Source organism: Dendropsophus ebraccatus, chromosome 12 (genome assembly GCF_027789765.1).
Source record: "Dendropsophus ebraccatus isolate aDenEbr1 chromosome 12, aDenEbr1.pat, whole genome shotgun sequence".
NCBI lineage: Eukaryota > Metazoa > Chordata > Amphibia > Anura > Hylidae > Dendropsophus > Dendropsophus ebraccatus.
In genome coordinates this window covers 2,511,368-2,530,031 of record NC_091465.1, presented here as the reverse complement: position 1 = coordinate 2,530,031, position 18,664 = coordinate 2,511,368, and the positions used below count along the sequence as shown (strand labels likewise).

General features: G+C 53.3%; 2 protein-coding genes across 3 annotated transcripts in view; one reads left to right on the top strand and one right to left on the bottom strand.

The window, feature by feature from the left end:
* The window catches only part of CCDC27 (coiled-coil domain containing 27), a 50,497-nt gene extending 38,399 nt beyond the window's left edge, over nt 1-12,098 (bottom strand). Inside the window, exon 1 of one of the 2 annotated variants that reach the window (XM_069948359.1) lies at nt 11,834-12,098. The gene's annotated coding sequence lies outside the window, so the exon portion shown is untranslated. The remainder of the gene's footprint in view (nt 1-11,833) is intronic. The other variant, XM_069948358.1, reaches the window with a different exon arrangement.
* Nucleotides 12,099-15,038: 2,940 nt separating this feature from the next.
* LOC138769067 (involucrin-like) overlaps nt 15,039-18,664 on the top strand; it is a 74,702-nt gene continuing 71,076 nt past the window's right edge. The window contains exon 1 of the mRNA XM_069947266.1: nt 15,039-15,156. The gene's annotated coding sequence lies outside the window, so the exon portion shown is untranslated. The remainder of the gene's footprint in view (nt 15,157-18,664) is intronic.

Below are 18,664 nucleotides of genomic sequence, written 5' to 3'. Positions count from 1 at the left end.
GTGGCCATATCCCCTCCCTTCTGTGCAACAGCTCCATTCATTCTAACGGAGACACATCACAGAGCGGCGGGCCTGTCCCCAGAGCATAGAGCCTGCGCTTGGGAGAAGACCGGTGATACATTTCCTTGGACCTGATGACACGTCTCAGTGTACACGATTACACGTCTCCTTGGACCCGATGACACATTTGCTTTCAGCCGATTTCTCCATTGCGGAAGAAGGAAAAAGCCACAATGCAGAGACTGCCGGTGACTTCCAGCAGGCACTACGAAGCGGGAGCAGTTTACACCATTTCCCCTCGTATGGCAGATATGATATGCTTCACATAGTTTATGTAGACACTTGAGGTCATCTCTCCACCCAGGATGATCCCATATTGGTATCTGTTCTCATACCCTCCTAACACCTCTTTAATGAATTGGTTGATCACGGTGGGGCCCTTGATTTTGTTGGGAACAGGGAATCAATCAGGTGATAGATGGAGGATAGGATGTTGGCGTCCAATAACCTGAGGCTCTTCTAGACATTTGTGGATGAGCTGTCTGTGGAGTCTAACACCATCATCGTGACCCGTATGGACTGCTGTAGTGTCATAAATCTCCTCCATGCATTCTATTCTTCCAGCAGGGATTGCAATGGGATAATATGTCCTCCGCTGATCCGCTTTCACAGTTCTCTTACCATTCTCCAGACGCACCACCTGATATTCGGCTTTCTTGACTCTCTTACCAGCAGAATTCCCCTTCACCAATGGCATCTTTCAGCCTGTCCTTCCCTTTCTCTGCATCCTTCACCCCAGATTTCCGACTGTGATGGTGCGGGCAGATCTATTCCTTCTTGTTTTTTCCAGTTTTGGCTGCTTTTGATTTCTCAGTTTTGCAGGGGGAAGTCAGAAGCAGTGTTGCCTTTGTCGTCTTCATTACTACTACTACTTTAGGCCACGCCAAATTGGCATAGGGCTGCAAGTTTAAAAGTAGTTTTTTAGGGCAATAACTGCATCACCTGCCGAGCGGACCCCAGGACAGATCTTGGATTAAAAGCTGCTATCCGAAGGTACAAGTGGTTTTGGGGGGGGGGGGGGGTCAGATTGTGGGTACAGAGTCACTTTAAAATTCTTCATTCTGCTGCTGCTCAAGCTTTGCTGATAATTGCTGTTTAGACAGACGGAAGCTCAGCTTCTCCCACGGCTTCTGTAATTCCTCGGATATCTCCATTATTCGGACAGCTCGGCCTTCCACTTCTTCATACAACCACATAACTCAGTCCACAATGTCCCGGTTTACAGGCCTTGTGCACACAGCCCCATTCATGTCCCTTTCCATTTGGGATACGTTGTGACCCCATTTTGTAATGGTTGGCAAATTGAACGTAAGTTTCTTTCCAGACAAATCAACTGCTGATTTACATTTTTTTTTATCCTTAAAAGGGGAACTATCTGTTACCTTCCTCCTTGGCACTGTTCCGGTGCAGTTAGTCATGTCTGGTGAGACGGTTAGCAGCACTGCCCGCCCCCATAGCGCCGATCTGCCCCCAGCCTGCCTGCTCCATTCATTTTCATTAGAAAGGGGCGTGCCGGCCGGGGGCGGATCAGCGATATGGAGGCAGCCAGTGCTCCTAACAGTCTCACCAGACACGACTAACTGCACAGGAACGGCGCTGAGGAGGAAAGTAAGAGACATACCATCATCCGTGGTGCCTCCTGTGCAACAGGGACACATCAGCAGGTTGGACTCGTCTCCCCTTTAAAGACATGTTCCGAGTCGGCAATGCGGGAGCTCAGAGAGGAGATGTTACTGGTCCTTGTAGTACAGATTTTATTTACAAATAAATGACTTATTTGTAAATAAATTGTACTTTATGATATTTTATAGATGGTATATTTATAATTATTACATTTATTTTTTCTACTTTTTTTAGGCTTTACATCATGGAGTTCTATGATTTTTTGCATTTCGCTATAGGGTAATGGGTGCGGGAGGTTTTTTAATGAAAATGAAAAAGACCAGAAAACTAACATATGAGCAAAAGTTTATCAAATGCAACATCAGGAGAATTTTCAAAAATGTTAACCCTAGTGCCCATGCTCCATCACCCATCCATACATTGTCTATGGGACCATTGATGAACGCTGCACGGGGCTACATCCGGACGTCCTATGGACAATGAATGTTGCACAATACAGAGCACTATAGAATCCAATAGTAACTGATAGAATGCAGAGTATCTGTAAAAGCACAAAAAAAAAAAAAAAACACAAATAGGGAGCGGATCCGATCTTATGGTGTGAACAGCAACTAAATGAGTGAATACACTTAGTGAGTGGTGAACTTCTTACCACTCCCTGTAAAATGGAGAAGAAAATCCACTGCTATCCTTCCGGATCAACACCAGGACCCTCTGGCATAGATATAAGCAATAAAAATATCGCAAAAAATGAAGCACAGACATCAAAATCATAACAACTAAGTAAAAATTCTACTGGATTGAACTCACTTGTTGGAGGGGAGTTTGTGACAAACGTTCCCCCCCCCCCCCCCCAAGCCCGGATTGTTCTGTCAGTGGACCCTCCGCAGCATCTCCCTGCACCTGTACCACTGTATCACCGGCCCTTTCGACCTGCAGGGCGTCTCCCTGACCTCCAGAACGAGCAGGCTTACGTTTCATATAAAAAAAAAATGCATTTATTGTCCTTAAATGCATTTTTTTTTATATGTCAAATTTTCATACCTACTATAACTATACCTCTTTGAAAGAAGATCAGGGAAACGGAAGCCCGCTCATTCTGGAGTTCAGGGAGACGCCCTGCAGGTCAAAAGGGTCAGTGATACAGCGGTACATCCGCAGGGAGTCCACTGACAGAACAATCCGGGCCCGGGGGGCAGGGTGTTACATACTCCCCTCCAACAAGTGAGTTCAATCCAGTAGAATTTTTAATATGATGTCAGCTTAAGTTGTTATGATTTTAATGTCCGCTCTTGATTTTTTTCTATAATTTTATTGCTGATATAATGCAGAGAGGACTGACGGCCATGTTACAGTATGGGGTCAGTTCATGTCACCAGTCTCCAGCCAGGGACAGAAAGGTTCAGTGTGGGTGCACCCCCTCTTCTCAGGGTGATAGGATCCTCCATGGGGTAAGAGAACTAAGCTGCCTCCTGACTCCATCTGATACTTTTCTATAAAGATCGGTTTCTGCCAGCGCTCAGTCACCTTTTCCTTTAAGAAACAAATTCACACTCAGCTGAAACGAGCATACACATATTATATATATACATATACACACATATATACAGGGGTATAACGTGCCCGCCACACACAGGGGTATAACGTGCCCGCCACACACAGGGGTATAACGTGCCCGCCACACACAGGGGTATAACGTGCCCGCCACACACAGGGGTATAACGTGCCCGCCACACACAGGGGTGTCCAGGGAGCTCCTGCCGGGAGGTAAGGGGGGGGGGGGGTACGGCACTGTGTGACATCCACCACAATGTCATGGATTATATACAGATGTAGCAGAGAGGAGTGTGTCATGTAACTGCACACCGTGATATCAGGAGAAGTTATCTGTGGATTAGGATGTGGTTACATAGATAACACAGGGCATTGTAAATATATAGCGGATAAGGCAGGTGTAATAGCCATATTATATATATATATATATATATATTATATATATAGACCAACAAAACACAACACAACAATCACTGAACTCAGGGAGAACAGTGAAAAATTCTAATGGAGTACTCACTTACGAGTCTCCACTGATTGTCCCCTACAAAATTTGAATATGCAAAAAAAGGGGTCCGTGGAGCCTCAGTTACGAGTCTCAAAACACGGGAATAGCCAGATATCCCTCTCTCCAGAGAAGGAAGCCCATTGCCAAGGGGGAGAGCACCAAACCACCCTGATACAGAGTGAGGACCTGAGGGACTACGTAGCGAGCTTTAGGACCTAAATAGGGAAACACCAGGGTGGCCCCTGTGAGTCAAAGTCTAACTCTGTGGCGAGTATAACGACATAAGACAAGGGTTACCAAGAGTGAGGACCTGAGGGACTACGTATCAGGGTGGTTTAGCGCTCTCCCCACTAGGAGGCGCCCCTTGGCAATGGGCTTCCTTCTCTGGAGAGAGGGATATCTGGCTATTCCCGTGTTTTGAGACTCGTAACTGAGGCTCCACGGACCCCTTTTTTGCATATATATATATATATATATATATATATATATATATATATATATACACTCCAGGGCTCCAGATGGCGACCAAAATGGTCGCCAATGCGACTGATATTTTGCAAATGGCGCCCAGATTTATTAATCTGGGCGCCATTTGCGACTGGCCCCGGCGGCGGCGCGCTGTCTCTTTAAGTATCCCCGGCTGATGCGCGGCTGCCGGGGGTGTCCCGTCCTATCCCCGGCAGCGCGGCGCATCAGTGAGCTGCCTGGGGCCCTGACTTCCGGCACAGGAAGCGCGCGTCAGAGACGCTTCCTGTGTCAGAAGTCACAGCCCCGGCGTACAGAGAGCTCACTGACGCGCCGCGCTGCCGGGGATAGGACGGGACACCCCCGGCAGCCGCGCATCAGCCGGGGACAGTGTCCGAAGAAGAAGAGGATCGCCGGGGGAGCGGGTTGTCAGGTGAGTTTGTGTGTTTGTTTTTTTAAAATACTGCTTAGCATAGAGGAAAGGGGGGGCATCTATAATGGGGGTAGAGGGGGTCATCTATAATGGGGGGAGAAGAGAGTGCCATCTATAATGGGGGGAAGAGAAGGGGGGGCATCTATAATGGGGGGAGAAGAGGGGCCATCTTCAAGGGGGGGAGAGGGGGCTAGCTATAAGGGGAGGGGGTATCTATAAGGGGGGGAGAAGAGGGGGCATCTATAATGGGGAGCAGGAGGGGGCATCTATAATGGGGGGGGGAGGAGGGGGCATCTATAAGGGGGGGAGAAGAGGGGGCATCTATAATGGGGGGGAGAGGGGGCATCTATAATGGGGGGAGGAGGGGGCATCTATAATGGGGGTAGAGGGGGTCATCTATAAAAGGAGGGGGTCATCTATAAAAGGAGGGGGTCATCTATAAGGGGAGGGGGCCATCTATAAGTGTAGGGCAAACTGGCTGCAGACACTGGGAGATAGATATATGCACATTATTATAATCAGGGCCCCTCAGGTGTCTGTATTGTAGGGGGTCACTTGCATTAGTCACTAGGTGAGAGATATATCTATCTATCTATATACACATCTTGTGGGGGGTCACTATGGCTGCAGTCATAAGTCTAGCTCAGTATGTATAGACTGTTGCAAGCTTTTAAAGGGAACCTGTCACCCCCGGTGACAGGGTGACAGGCTCCCAACCCCCCGTTAGAACCCCCTATACTCACCTCATCGCGCCGGGTCCCGCTTCTGGAGGTGGTCGGGTCACGGAGATCTCAGCCGCTGCAGCCCGGCGCGCACACTGAGAGATGAGTCCAACACTCATAGAGAATGACGGAGCGCTGGACTCTCCTGTCATTCTCTGAGTGTTGGACTCATCTCTCAGTGCACGCCGGGCTGCAGCGGCTGAGATCTCCGTGACCCGACCATCTTCAGAAGCGGGATCCGGCGCGATGAGGTGAGTATAGGGGGGTTGGGAGCCTGTCACCCCGGCACAGGGGTCGACAGGTTCCCTTTAAGTTCAAGTTCAGAAGAGTAAGCCTCATTAAAAGGCTAGCCAAGTGAGGCTGAAGTACTGAGTCAGACTGGATATGGTTGTCAAGTTGCAAGTTTCCATGTTGAACATTTTCAGGGTACAAACCCACACACCGTATACGCAGCAAATACGCAGCAAATACGCAACAAATACGCAGCAAATACGCAGCAGTTTGATGGTGAAGATTTAATGCTGAGTTCAGTTATTTAGATCTAATCTGCTGCGTTTTTGTTGCGTATTTGTTGCGTTTTTGCTGCGTATTCGCTGCGTATCGCAGCAGTAAATACGCTGTGTATACGGTGTGTGGGTTTATACCCTCAAACTAAGAAAAGAAAGGATCTAAAGGAGGAGGAGGAGGAGGAGGAGGAGGCTGCCGTGGCCTCTGCACACAGTAAGTCCCATCTAACATAACATTAATTTTACATGGTTTAAAATGTTGGCGACCAAATATTCTATTTGGCGCCTAAATTTTTCAGGTTAGGAGCCAATGGCTCCCAGGTAAATTTTTTAGTCTGGAGCCCTGCACTCACCGGCCACTTTATTAGGTACACTTGTCCAACTGCAAGTTACCACTTAATTTCTAATCAGCCAATCACATGGCGGCAACTCAGTGCATTTAGGCATGTAGACATGGTCAAGACAATCTCCTGCAGTTCAAACCGAGCATCAGTATGGGGAAGAAAGGTGATTTGAGGCCTTTGAACGTGGCATGGTTGTTGGTGCCAGAAGGGCTGGTCTGAGTATTTCAGAAACTGCTGATCTACTGGGATCTTCACGCACAACCATCTCTAGGGTTTACAGAGAATGGTCCGAAAAAGAAAAACCATCCAGTGAGCGGCCGTTCTGTGGGCGGAAATGCCTTGTTGATGCCAGAGGTCAGAGGAGAATGGGCAGACTGGTTCCAGCTGATAGAAAGGCAACAGTGACTCAAATAGCCAACCGTTACAGCCAAGGTAGGCCGAAGAGCATCTCGGAACGCACAGTACACAGTATGGGCTACAGCAGCAGAAGACCACACCGGGGGCCACTCCGCTCAGCTAAGAACAGGAAACTGAGGCTACAATTTGCACAAGCTCATCGAAATTGGACACTAGAAGATTGGAAAAACGTTGCCTGGTCTGATGAGTCTCGATTTCTGCTGCGACATTCGGATGGTAGGGTCAGAATTTGGCGTCAACAACATGAAAGCATGGATCCATCCTGCCTTGTATCAGCGGTTCAGGCTGGTGGGGGTGGTGTCATGGTGTGGGGAATATTTTCTTGGCACTCTTTGGGCCCCTTGGTACCAATTGAGCATGGTTGCAACGCCACAGCCTACCTGAGTATTGTTGCTGACCATGTCCATCCCTTTATGACCACAATGGACCCAACATGTGATGGCTACTTTCAGCAGGATAATGCGCCATGTCATAAAGCTAGAATCATCTCAGACTGGTTTCTTGAACATGACAATGAGGTCACTGTACTCCAATGGCCTCCACAGTCACCAGATCTCAATCCAATAGAGCATCTTTGGGATGTGGTGGAACGGGAGATTGGCATCATGGATGTGCAGCCGACAACTCTGCGGCAACTGTGTGATGCCATCATGTCACTATGGACCAAAATCTCTGAGGAAGCTTCCAGCACCTTGTTGTATCTATGGCACCAAGAATTGGGGCAGTTCTGAGGGCAAAAGGGGGTCCAACCCGTTACTAGCAGGGTGTACCTAATAAAGTGGCCGGTGAGTGTAATATATATATATATATATATATACATATACACACACACACACACACACACACACACAGTCCTATGAGGTCTATATACTTTCCTCTGGTGTCATAACCACATATATATAATCCTATGTGGTAATAACAGGACATGTGTGAGGAGTCTGACATGTAATCCCTGGGATCGGGTGATGTGTGAGGAGTCTGACATGTAATCCCTGGGATCGGGTGTGAGGAGTCTGACATTTAATCTCTGGGATCGGGTGATGTGTGAGGAGTCTGACATGTAATCCCTGGGATCGAGTGATGTGTGAGGAGTCTGACATGTAATCCCTGGGATCGGGTGATGTGTGAGGAGTCTGACATGTAATCCCTGGGATCGGGTGATGTGTGAGGAGTCTGACATGTAATCCCTGGGATCGGGTGATGTGTGAGGAGTCTGACATGTAATCCCTGGGATCGGGTGATGTGTGAGGAGTCTGACATGTAATCCCTGGGATCGGGTGATGTGTGAGGAGTCTGACATGTAATCCCTGGGATCGGGTGTGAGGAGTCTGACATGTAATCTCTGGGATCGGGTGATGTGTGAGGAGTCTGACATGTAATCCCTGGGATCGGGTGATGTGTGAGGAGTCTGACATGTAATCCCTGGGATCGGGTGATGTGTGAGGAGTCTGACATGTAATCCCTGGGATCGGGTGATGTGTGAGGAGTCTGACATGTAATCCCTGGGATCGGGTGATGTGTGAGGAGTCTGACATGTAATCCCTGGGATCGGGTGATGTGTGAGGAGTCTGACATGTAATCCCTGGGATCGGGTGTGAGGAGTCTGACATGTAATCTCTGGGATCGGGTGATGTGTGAGGAGTCTGACATGTAATCCCTGGGATCGGGTGATGTGTGAGGAGTCTGACATGTAATCCCTGGGATCGGGTGATGTGTGAGGAGTCTGACATGTAATCCCTGGGATCGGGTGATGTGTGAGGAGTCTGACATGTAATCCCTGGGATCGGGTGATGTGTGAGGAGTCTGACATGTAATCCCTGGGATCGGGTGATGTGTGAGGAGTCTGACATGTAATCCCTGGGATCGGGTGTGAGGAGTCTGACATGTAATCTCTGGATCGGGCGATGTGTGAGGAGTCTGACATGTAATCTCTGGGATCAGGTGTGAGGAGTCTGACATGTAATCTCTGGGATCGGGTGATGTGTGAGGAGTCTGACATGTAATCCCTGGGATCGGGTGATGTGTGAGGAGTCTGACATGTAATCACTGGGATCGGGTGATGTGTGAGGAGTCTGACATGTAATCCCTGGGATCGGGTGATGTGTGAGGAGTCTGACATGTAATCCCTGGGATCGGGTGTGAGGAGTCTGACATGTAATCTCTGGGATCGGGCGATGTGTGAGGAGTCTGACATGTAATCTCTGGGATCAGGTGTGAGGAGTCTGACATGTAATCCCTGGGATCGGGTGATGTGTGAGGAGTCTGACATGTAATCCCTGGGATCGGGTGATGTGTGAGGAGTCTGACATGTAATCCCTGGGATCGGGTGATGTGTGAGGAGTCTGACATGTAATCCCTGGGATCGGGTGATGTGTGAGGAGTCTGACATGTAATCCCTGGGATCGGGTGTGAGGAGTCTGACATGTAATCCCTGGGATCGGGTGATGTGTGAGGAGTCTGACATGTAATCCCTGGGATCGGGTGATGTGTGAGGAGTCTGACATGTAATCCCTGGGATCGGGTGTGAGGAGTCTGACATGTAATCCCTGGGATCGGGTGATGTGTGAGGAGTCTGACATGTAATCTCTGGGATCGGGTGTGAGGAGTCTGACATGTAATCCCTGGGATCGGGTGTGAGGAGTCTGACATGTAATCCCTGGGATCGGGTGATGTGTGAGGAGTCTGACATGTAATCTCTGGGATCGGGTGATGTGTGAGGAGTCTGACATGTAATCCCTGGGATCGGGTGTGAGGAGTCTGACATGTAATCCCTGGGATCGGGTGATGTGTGAGGAGTCTGACATGTAATCCCTGGGATCGGGTGTGAGGAGTCTTGACATGTAATCCCTGGGATCGGGTGTGAGGAGTCTTGACATGTAATCCCTGGGATCGGGTGATGTGTGAGGAGTCTGACATGTAATCTCTGGGATCGGGTGTGAGGAGTCTGACATGTAATCCCTGGGATCGGGTGTGAGGAGTCTGACATGTAATCCCTGGGATCGGGTGATGTGTGAGGAGTCTGACATGTAATCCCTGGGATCGGGTGATGTGTGAGGAGTCTGACATGTAATCTCTGGGATCGGGTGTGAGGAGTCTGACATGTAATCCCTGGGATCGGGTGTGAGGAGTCTGACATGTAATCTCTGGGATCGGGTGTGAGGAGTCTGACATGTAATCCCTGGGATCGGGTGATGTGTGAGGAGTCTGACATGTAATCCCTGGGATCGGGTGATGTGTGAGGAGTCTGACATGTAATCCCTGGGATCGGGTGTGAGGAGTCTGACATGTAATCTCTGGGATCGGGCGATGTGTGAGGAGTCTGACATGTAATCTCTGGGATCAGGTGTGAGGAGTCTGACATGTAATCTCTGGGATCGGGTGATGTGTGAGGAGTCTGACATGTAATCCCTGGGATCGGGTGATGTGTGAGGAGTCTGACATGTAATCCCTGGGATCGGGTGATGTGTGAGGAGTCTGACATGTAATCCCTGGGATCGGGTGATGTGTGAGGAGTCTGACATGTAATCCCTGGGATCGGGTGTGAGGAGTCTGACATGTAATCCCTGGGATCGGGTGATGTGTGAGGAGTCTGACATGTAATCCCTGGGATCGGGTGATGTGTGAGGAGTCTGACATGTAATCCCTGGGATCGGGTGTGAGGAGTCTGACATGTAATCCCTGGGATCGGGTGATGTGTGAGGAGTCTGACATGTAATCTCTGGGATCGGGTGTGAGGAGTCTGACATGTAATCCCTGGGATCGGGTGTGAGGAGTCTGACATGTAATCCCTGGGATCGGGTGATGTGTGAGGAGTCTGACATGTAATCCCTGGGATCGGGTGATGTGTGAGGAGTTTGACATGTAATCCCTGGGATCGGGTGATGTGTGAGGAGTCTGACATGTAATCCCTGGGATCGGGTGTGAGGAGTCTGACATGTAATCCCTGGGATCGGGTGTGAGGAGTCTGACATGTAATCCCTGGGATCGGGTGATGTGTGAGGAGTCTGACATGTAATCTCTGGGATCGGGTGATGTGTGAGGAGTCTGACATGTAATCCCTGGGATCGGGTGTGAGGAGTCTTGACATGTAATCCCTGGGATCGGGTGATGTGTGAGGAGTCTGACATGTAATCTCTGGGATCGGGTGTGAGGAGTCTGACATGTAATCCCTGGGATCGGGTGTGAGGAGTCTGACATGTAATCCCTGGGATCGGGTGATGTGTGAGGAGTCTGACATGTAATCTCTGGGATCGGGTGTGAGGAGTCTGACATGTAATCCCTGGGATCGGGTGTGTGGAGTCTGACATGTAATCCCTGGGATCGGGTGTGAGGAGTCTGACATGTAATCTCTGGGATCGGGTGTGAGGAGTCTGACATGTAATCCCTGGGATCGGGTGTGAGGAGTCTGACATGTAATCCCTGGGATCGGGTGTGAGGAGTCTGACATGTAATCCCTGGGATCGGGTGATGTGTGAGGAGTCTGACATGTAATCCCTGGGATCGGGTGATGTGTGAGGAGTCTGACATGTAATCCCTGGGATCGGGTGTGAGGAGTCTGACATGTAATCCCTGGGATCGGGTGATGTGTGAGGAGTCTGACATGTAATCCCTGGGATCGGGTGATGTGTGAGGAGTCTGACATGTAATCCCTGGGATCGGGTGTGAGGAGTCTGACATGTAATCCCTGGGATCGGGTGATGTGTGAGGAGTCTGACATGTAATCCCTGGGATCTGGTGATGTGTGAGGAGTCTGACATGTAATCCCTGGGATCGGGTGTGAGGAGTCTGACATGTAATCCCTGGGATCGGGTGATGTGTGAGGAGTCTGACATGTAATCTCTGGGATCGGGTGTGAGGAGTCTGACATGTAATCTCTGGGATCGGGTGATGTGTGAGGAGTCTGACATGTAATCCCTGGGATCGGGTGTGAGGAGTCTGACATGTAATCCCTGGGATCTGGTGATGTGTGAGGAGTCTGACATGTAATCCCTGGGATCGGGTGTGAGGAGTCTGACATGTAATCCCTGGGATCGGGTGATGTGTGAGGAGTCTGACATGTAATCCCTGGGATCGGGTGATGTGTGAGGAGTCTGACATGTAATCTCTGGGATCGGGTGTTGTGTGAGGAGATTCCCACCGGTGAGAGGTATAACACGGAGCTGTCATGTGACCGGTGGTCCTCCGGAGGGACAGGCCTGTCTCACCTGGTCGCGGGCTCCGCTCCTCACACCGGTCCGGCAGCCGCACAGGAGACGAGCAGAGCGGAGATCACGTGCCGCCTCCTCTGATTGAGGAATGTGTCAGGTGACGCCGGGATTGGTCGCTCGGTTGCTAGGAGGCGGCTTGTTTGCTGGAGGACCGAGCAGAGCGGCTACACGTCACATCCAGCAGCCTATAATATCTTCTCTTATATACTGACACCAGGCCGAGACTTATCACACTGCCCCAAGCAACCAATCACAGCTCAGCTCCCCAGCAACCACTCACAGCTCAGCTCCCACAGCAACCAATCACAGCTCCCACAGCAACCAATCACAGCTCACCTCCCACAGCAACCAATCACAGCTCAGCTCTCAAAGCAACCAATCACAGCTCAGCTCCCCAGCAACCAATCACAGCTCATGTCTCACAGCAACCAATCACAGCTCACCTCTCACAGCAACCAATCACAGCTCACCTCCCACAGCAACCAATCACAGCTCAGCTCCCACAGAAACCAATCACAGCTCAGCTCCCCAGCAACCAATCACAGCTCAGCTCCCCAGCAACCAATCACAGCTCAGCTCCCCCAACAACCAATCACAGCTCAGCTTCCCCAACAACCAATCACAGCTCAGCTCCACAGCAACCAATCACAGCTCTGCTCCCCCAACAACCAATCACAGCTTTGCTTCCATAGCAACCACAACCAATCACAGCTCAGCTCCCCCAACAACCAATCACAGCTCCGCTTCCATAGCAACCAATCACAGCTCATGTCTCACAGCAACCAATCACAACTCATCTTCCATAGCAACCAGTAGCAGCTTAGCTCCTATAACAACCAATCACAGCTCAGGTCTCATATATCTGTGCCCTCTGTACCCGTCTGTATGTCTGTGCCCGTATCCTGCACCCTTATATATGTCTGTGTTATGGAGGGGGGGTTAAGGGTGGCAGCACACAGGGGTGGGGAGGAGGCGTAACAGGGGTGTGGTAGCACATAGAGGGGACACGAAGGGGGTGTAATGGGGGTGTGGCAGCACACGGAGGGGGGATTGGGGGTGTGGCAGCACACAGAGGGGCGGGGTGTGGCAGCACACAGAGGGGTGTAATGGGGGTGTGTAAGCACACAGAGAGGTGTAACGGGATGGCAGCACACAGAGGGGCGGGGTGTGGCAGCACACAGAGGGGCGGGGTGTGGCAGCACACAGAGGGGTGTAATGGGGGTGTGGCAGCACACAGAGAGGTGTAACGGGGATGGCAGCACACAGAGGGGCGGGGTGTGGCAGCACACAGAGGTGTAACGGGGGTGTGATAGCACACAGAGGGGCGGGTTGTGGCAGCACACAGAGGGGTGTAATGGGGGTGTGGCAGCACACAGAGGGGCAGGGTGTGGCAGCACACAGAGGGGTGTAATGGGGGTGTGGCAGCACACAGAGGGGCAGGGTGTGGCAGCACACAGAGTGGTGTAACGGGGTGTGGCAGCACACAGAGGGGTGTAACAGGGGTGTGGCAGCACACAGAGAGGTGTAATGGGGGTGTGGCAGCACACAGAGGGGTGTAATGGGGGTGTGGCAGCACCCAGAGAGGTGTAGCGGGGTGTGGCAGCACACAGAGGGGTGTAATGGGGGTGTGGCAGCACACAGAGGGGCGGGGTCTGGCAGCACACAGAGGGGTGTAATGGGGGTGTGGCAGCACACAGAGGGGCGGGGTGTGGCAGCACACAGAGGGGTGTAACGGGGGGTGGCAGCACCCAGAGAGGTGTAACGGGGTGTGGCAGCACACAGAGGGGTGTAACGGGGGGTGGCAGCACACAGAGGGGTGTAAAAGGCGTGTCAGCACACAGAGGGGAAGGAAAGGCGGTGTAACCGGGGTGTGGCAGCACACAGAGGGGTGTCAGCACACAGGGGACGGGAAGGGGGTCTAATGGGGGTGTGGCAGCACACGGAGGTGTGTCAGCACACAGAGGGGGCGGGAAGGGGGTCTAATGGGGCGTGTGGCAGCACACAGAGGGGGTAGAGAGCGGTGTAACGGAGGGGTGACAGCACACAAATGGGGACGGGAAGGTGGTGTTACAGCACACAGAAGGGAGGGGTGTAATGGGGTTGTGGCAGCACAGTGGGGCGGGGAGGGCTAGAACGGGGGAGGGGAGGTGTTGCAGCACACAGAGGGGGATTGAAGAGGTGTAATGGGGGTTGCAGCACACAGAGGGGGCAGAAAGGGGGTGTGGCAGCACACAGAGGGGGTGGAGAGGGGTGTAACGGAGGGGTGACAGCACACAAAGGGGGCGGGAAGGTGGTGTTACAGCACACAGAAGGGAGGGGTGTAATAAGGTTGTGGCAGCACAGAGGGGCGGGAAGGGCTACAACGGGGAGGGGAGGTGTTGCAGCACACAGAGGGGGTGGGAAGAGGTGTAATGGGGGGTTGCAGCACATGGAGGGGGCAGGAAAGGGGTGTAACAGGGGGTGTGGCAGCACACAGAGGGGGTGGGAAGGGGTATAACGAGGGGTGTGACAGCACAAAGAGGGGGCCTAACGGGGGGTGGCACTGCACGGTGGGGCAGGGGTGTAGTGGGGGGGGGGCAGCAGACAGGGGTGTGGCAGCACACAGAAGGGCGGGGGATGTGGCAGCACACAGGAGCAGGGAGGAGCTGTAACTGGGTGTGTGGCAGCACACAGAGGGGTGGGGGGTGTAGCAGCACACAGGGGCAGGGAGGGGCTGTAACGGGGGTGTGGCAGCACACAGAGGGGTGGGGGTGTGACAACACACAGAGGGGCGGGGGTGTGGCAGCACACAGAGGGGAGGAGGATGTGGCAGCACACAGAGGGGTGGGGGGTGTAGCAGCACACAGGGGCAGGGAGGGGCTGTAACGGGGGTGTGGCAGCACACAGAAGGGTGGGGGTGTGACAACACACAGAGGGGCGGGGGTGTGGCAGCACACAGAGGGGCGGGGGGGGTGTAGCAGCACACAGGGGCAGGGAGGGGCTGTAACGGGGGGGGTGGCAGCACACAGAGGGGCGGGGGGTGTGACAGCACACAGAGGGGCGGGGTTGTGGCAGAACACAGAGGGGCGGGGGGGGGGGGGGGTTGGTGGCAGCACAGAGAGGGGCGGGGGGGGTGGCAGCACAGAGATGGGCGGGGGGGGGGGGGGGTGGCAGCACACAGATGGGCAGGGTGTGTGGATGTGGTGACCCCCGGTGTGGAGGAGGTGCGGCCGGTCACTTGTCAGATGGTCGGGCGTGACGCCGCTCCTGTGGTGGTTTGCCGAGATACAGCCGGGCCCAGTGATGTTATGTGGTGACGCCAGAGCCGGTTGGGCACACAGGTATGGTGACACATCTGCTTTTATTTTTAATGGGCTGACTATACCTTGTCCCCTGTGGTCAGTGACCTGCCGGGTTGTTGCGGGGTCCTTTGGGTACTTATCACGGTGGTCCGGAGTGGAGTAGTGACCCCCCCCGGACTATTGGCACTGCCACCTACAGAAAGGGGAGGCTTGTATGCAGGGAGTGCAGGGAGGCTTGTGTGCAGGGGGTGCAGGGAGGCTTGTATGCAGGGGGTGCAGGGAGGCTTGTATGCAGGGGGTGCAGGGAGGCTTGTATGCAGGGGGTGCAGGGAGGCCTGTATGCAGGGGGTGCAGGGAGGCTTGTATGCAGGGGGTGCAGGGAGGCTTGTGTGCAGGGGGTAGAGGGAGGCTTGTGTGCAGGGGGTGCAGGGAGGCTTGTGTGCAGGGGGTGCAGGGAGGCTTGTGTGCAGAGGGTAGAGGGAGGCTTGTGTGCAGGGGGTGCAGGGAGGCTTGTATGCAGGGGGTGCAGGGAGGCTTGTGTGCAGGGGGTGCAGGGAGGCTTGTGTGCAGGGGGTGCAGGGAGGCTTGTGTGCAGGGGGTAGAGGGAGGCTTGTGTGCAGGGAGTGCAGGGAGGCTTGTGTGCAGGGGGTAGAGGGAGGCATGTATGCAGGGGGTTCAGGGAGGCTTGTATGCAGGGGGTGCAGGGAGGCATGTATGCAGGGGGTGCAGGGAGGCCTGTATGCAGGGGGTGCAGGGAGGCTTGTTTTCAGGGGTTGCAGGGAGGCCTGTATGCAGGGGGTGCAGGGAGTCTTGTATGCAGGGGGTGCAGGGAGGCTTGTATGCAGGGGGTACAGGGAGGCTTGTATGCAGGGGGTGCAGGGAGGCCTGTATGCAGGGGGTGCAGGGAGGCCTGTATGCAGGGGGTGCAGGGAGGCCTGTATGCAGGGGGTGCAGGGAGGCTTATATGCAGGGGGTACAGGGAGGCTTGTTTGCAGGGGGTTCAGGGAGGCTTGAATGCAGGGGGTGCAGGGAGACTTGTTTGCAGGGAGGCCTGTATGCAGGGGGTGCAGGGAGGCCTGTATGCAGGGGGTGCAGGGAGGCCTGTATGGAGGGGGTGCAGGGAGGCTTGTATGCAGGTGGTACAGGGAGGCTTGTTTGCAGGGGGTGCAGGGAGGCCTGTATGCAGGGGGTGCAGGGAGGCATATATGCAGGGGGTGCAGGGAGGCCTGTATGCAGGGGGTGCAGGGAGGCTTGTATGCAGGGGGTGCAGGGAGGCTTGTATGCAGGGGGTGCAGGGAGGCCTGTATGCAGGAGGGGCTTGTATGCAGGGGGTACAGGGAAGCTTGTATGCAGGGGGTGCAGGGAGGCATGTATGCAGGGGGTGCAGGGAGACTTGTATGCAGGGAGGCTTATATGCAGGGGGTACAGAGAGGCCTGTATGCAAGGGGTGCAGGGAAGCCTGTATGCAGGGGGTGCAGGGAGGCCTGTATGCAGGGGGTGCAGGGAGGCCTGTATGCAGGGGGTGCAGGGAGGCCTGTATACAAGGGGTGCAGGGAGGCCTGTATGCAGGGGGTGCAGGGAGGCCTGTATGCAGGGGGGGCTTGTATGCAGGGGGTACAGGGAAGCTTGTATGCAGGGGGTGCAGGGAGGCCTGTATGCAGGGGGGGCTTGTATGCAGGGGGTACAGGGAAGCTTGTATGCAGGGGGTGCAGGGAGGCCTGTGTGCAGGGGGTGCAGGGAGGCTTGTATGCAGGGGGTGCAGGGAGGCCTGTGTGCAGGGAGGCTTTTATGCAGGGGGTACAGGGAGGCTTGTGTGCAGGGGGTGCAGGGAGGCTTGTATGCAGGGGGTGCAGGGAGGCTTGTATGCAGGGGGTGCAGGGAGGCCTGTATGCAGGGGGTGCAGGGAGGCCTGTGTGCAGGGGGTGCAGGGAGGCCTGTGTGCAGGGGGTGCAGGGAGGCTTGTATGCAGGGGGTGCAGGGAGGCTTTTATGCAGGGGGTGCAGGGAGGCTTGTTTGCAATGGGTGCAGGGAGGCCTGTATGCAGGGGGTTCACAGATTATTGCATAGATACGGTGAGTGCAATGCTCTGCAGGTTGCTTCCACTGTAACGTATGATGTGATATATAATCTGCAAATCAGTACAAGAGACGCCAGAAGCGTCCATGGTCAGAGGACCCCTGTATGTAAGGGGGGCAGGGGCGTGGGACCCTAGAAGCTTCCTGGCCTCCGCCCCCCCCCCCCACCACCACCACCATAACTGCTGTATACAGATGATATATACTATTACACTGATAATCCTATCTCACTGCTCCTGTTCTGTACAAAGAGAAATCTTGTGAAAATTCTCAATGTTTGTACAAAGCTGTGACCAGCAGGGGGCGACCCTATCCCATCTCCTGTACATTATATCAGTGCTGCCCCCCATCTCCTGTACATTATATCATTATATCAGTGCTGCCCCCCCCCTCATCTCCTGTACATTATATCAGTGCTGCCCCCCCCCCTCATCTCCTGTACATTATATCAGTGCTGCCCCCCCATCTCCTGTACATTATATCAGTGCTGCCCCCCCCCCTCATCTCCTGTACATTATATCATTATATCAGTGCTGCCCCCCCCTCATCTCCTGTACATTATATCAGTGCTGCCCCCCCTCATCTCCTGTACATTATATCAGTGCTGCCCCCCCTCACCTCCTGTACATTATATCATTATATCAGTGCTGCCCCCCCCCTCACCTCCTGTACATTATATCAGTGCTGCCCCCCCCCCATCTCCTGTACATTATATCATTATATCAGTGCTGCCCCCCCCCTCACCTCCTGTACATTATATCATTATATCAGTGCTGCCCCCCCCCATCTCCTGTACATTATATCAGTGCTGCCCCCCCCCCATCTCCTGTACATTATATCAGTGCTGCCCCCCCCATCTCCTGTACATTATATCATTATATCAGTGCTGCCCCCCCTCATCTCCTGTACATTATATCAGTGCTGCCCCCCCTCATCTCCTGTACATTATATCAGTGCTGCCCCCCCTCACCTCCTGTACATTATATCATTATATCAGTGCTGCCCCCCCCCCTCACCTCCTGTACATTATATCAGTGCTGCCCCCCTCATCTCCTGTACATTATATCATTATATCAGTGCTGCCCCCCCCCTCATCTCCTGTACATTATATCAGTGCTGCCCCCCCATCTCCTGTACATTATATCATTATATCAGTGCTGCCCCCCCATCTCCTGTACATTATATCAGTGCTGCCCCCCCATCTCCTGTACATTATATCATTATATCAGTGCTGCCCCCCCTCATCTCCTGTACATTATATCAGTGCTGCCCCCCTCATCTCCTGTACATTATTTCAGTGCTGCCCCCCCCCTCATCTCCTGTACATTATATCATTATATCAGTGCTGCCCCCCCCTCATCTCCTGTACATTATATCAGTGCTGCCCCCCCTCATCTCCTGTACATTATATCAGTGCTGCCCCCCCTCACCTCCTGTACATTATATCATTATATCAGTGCTGCCCCCCCCTC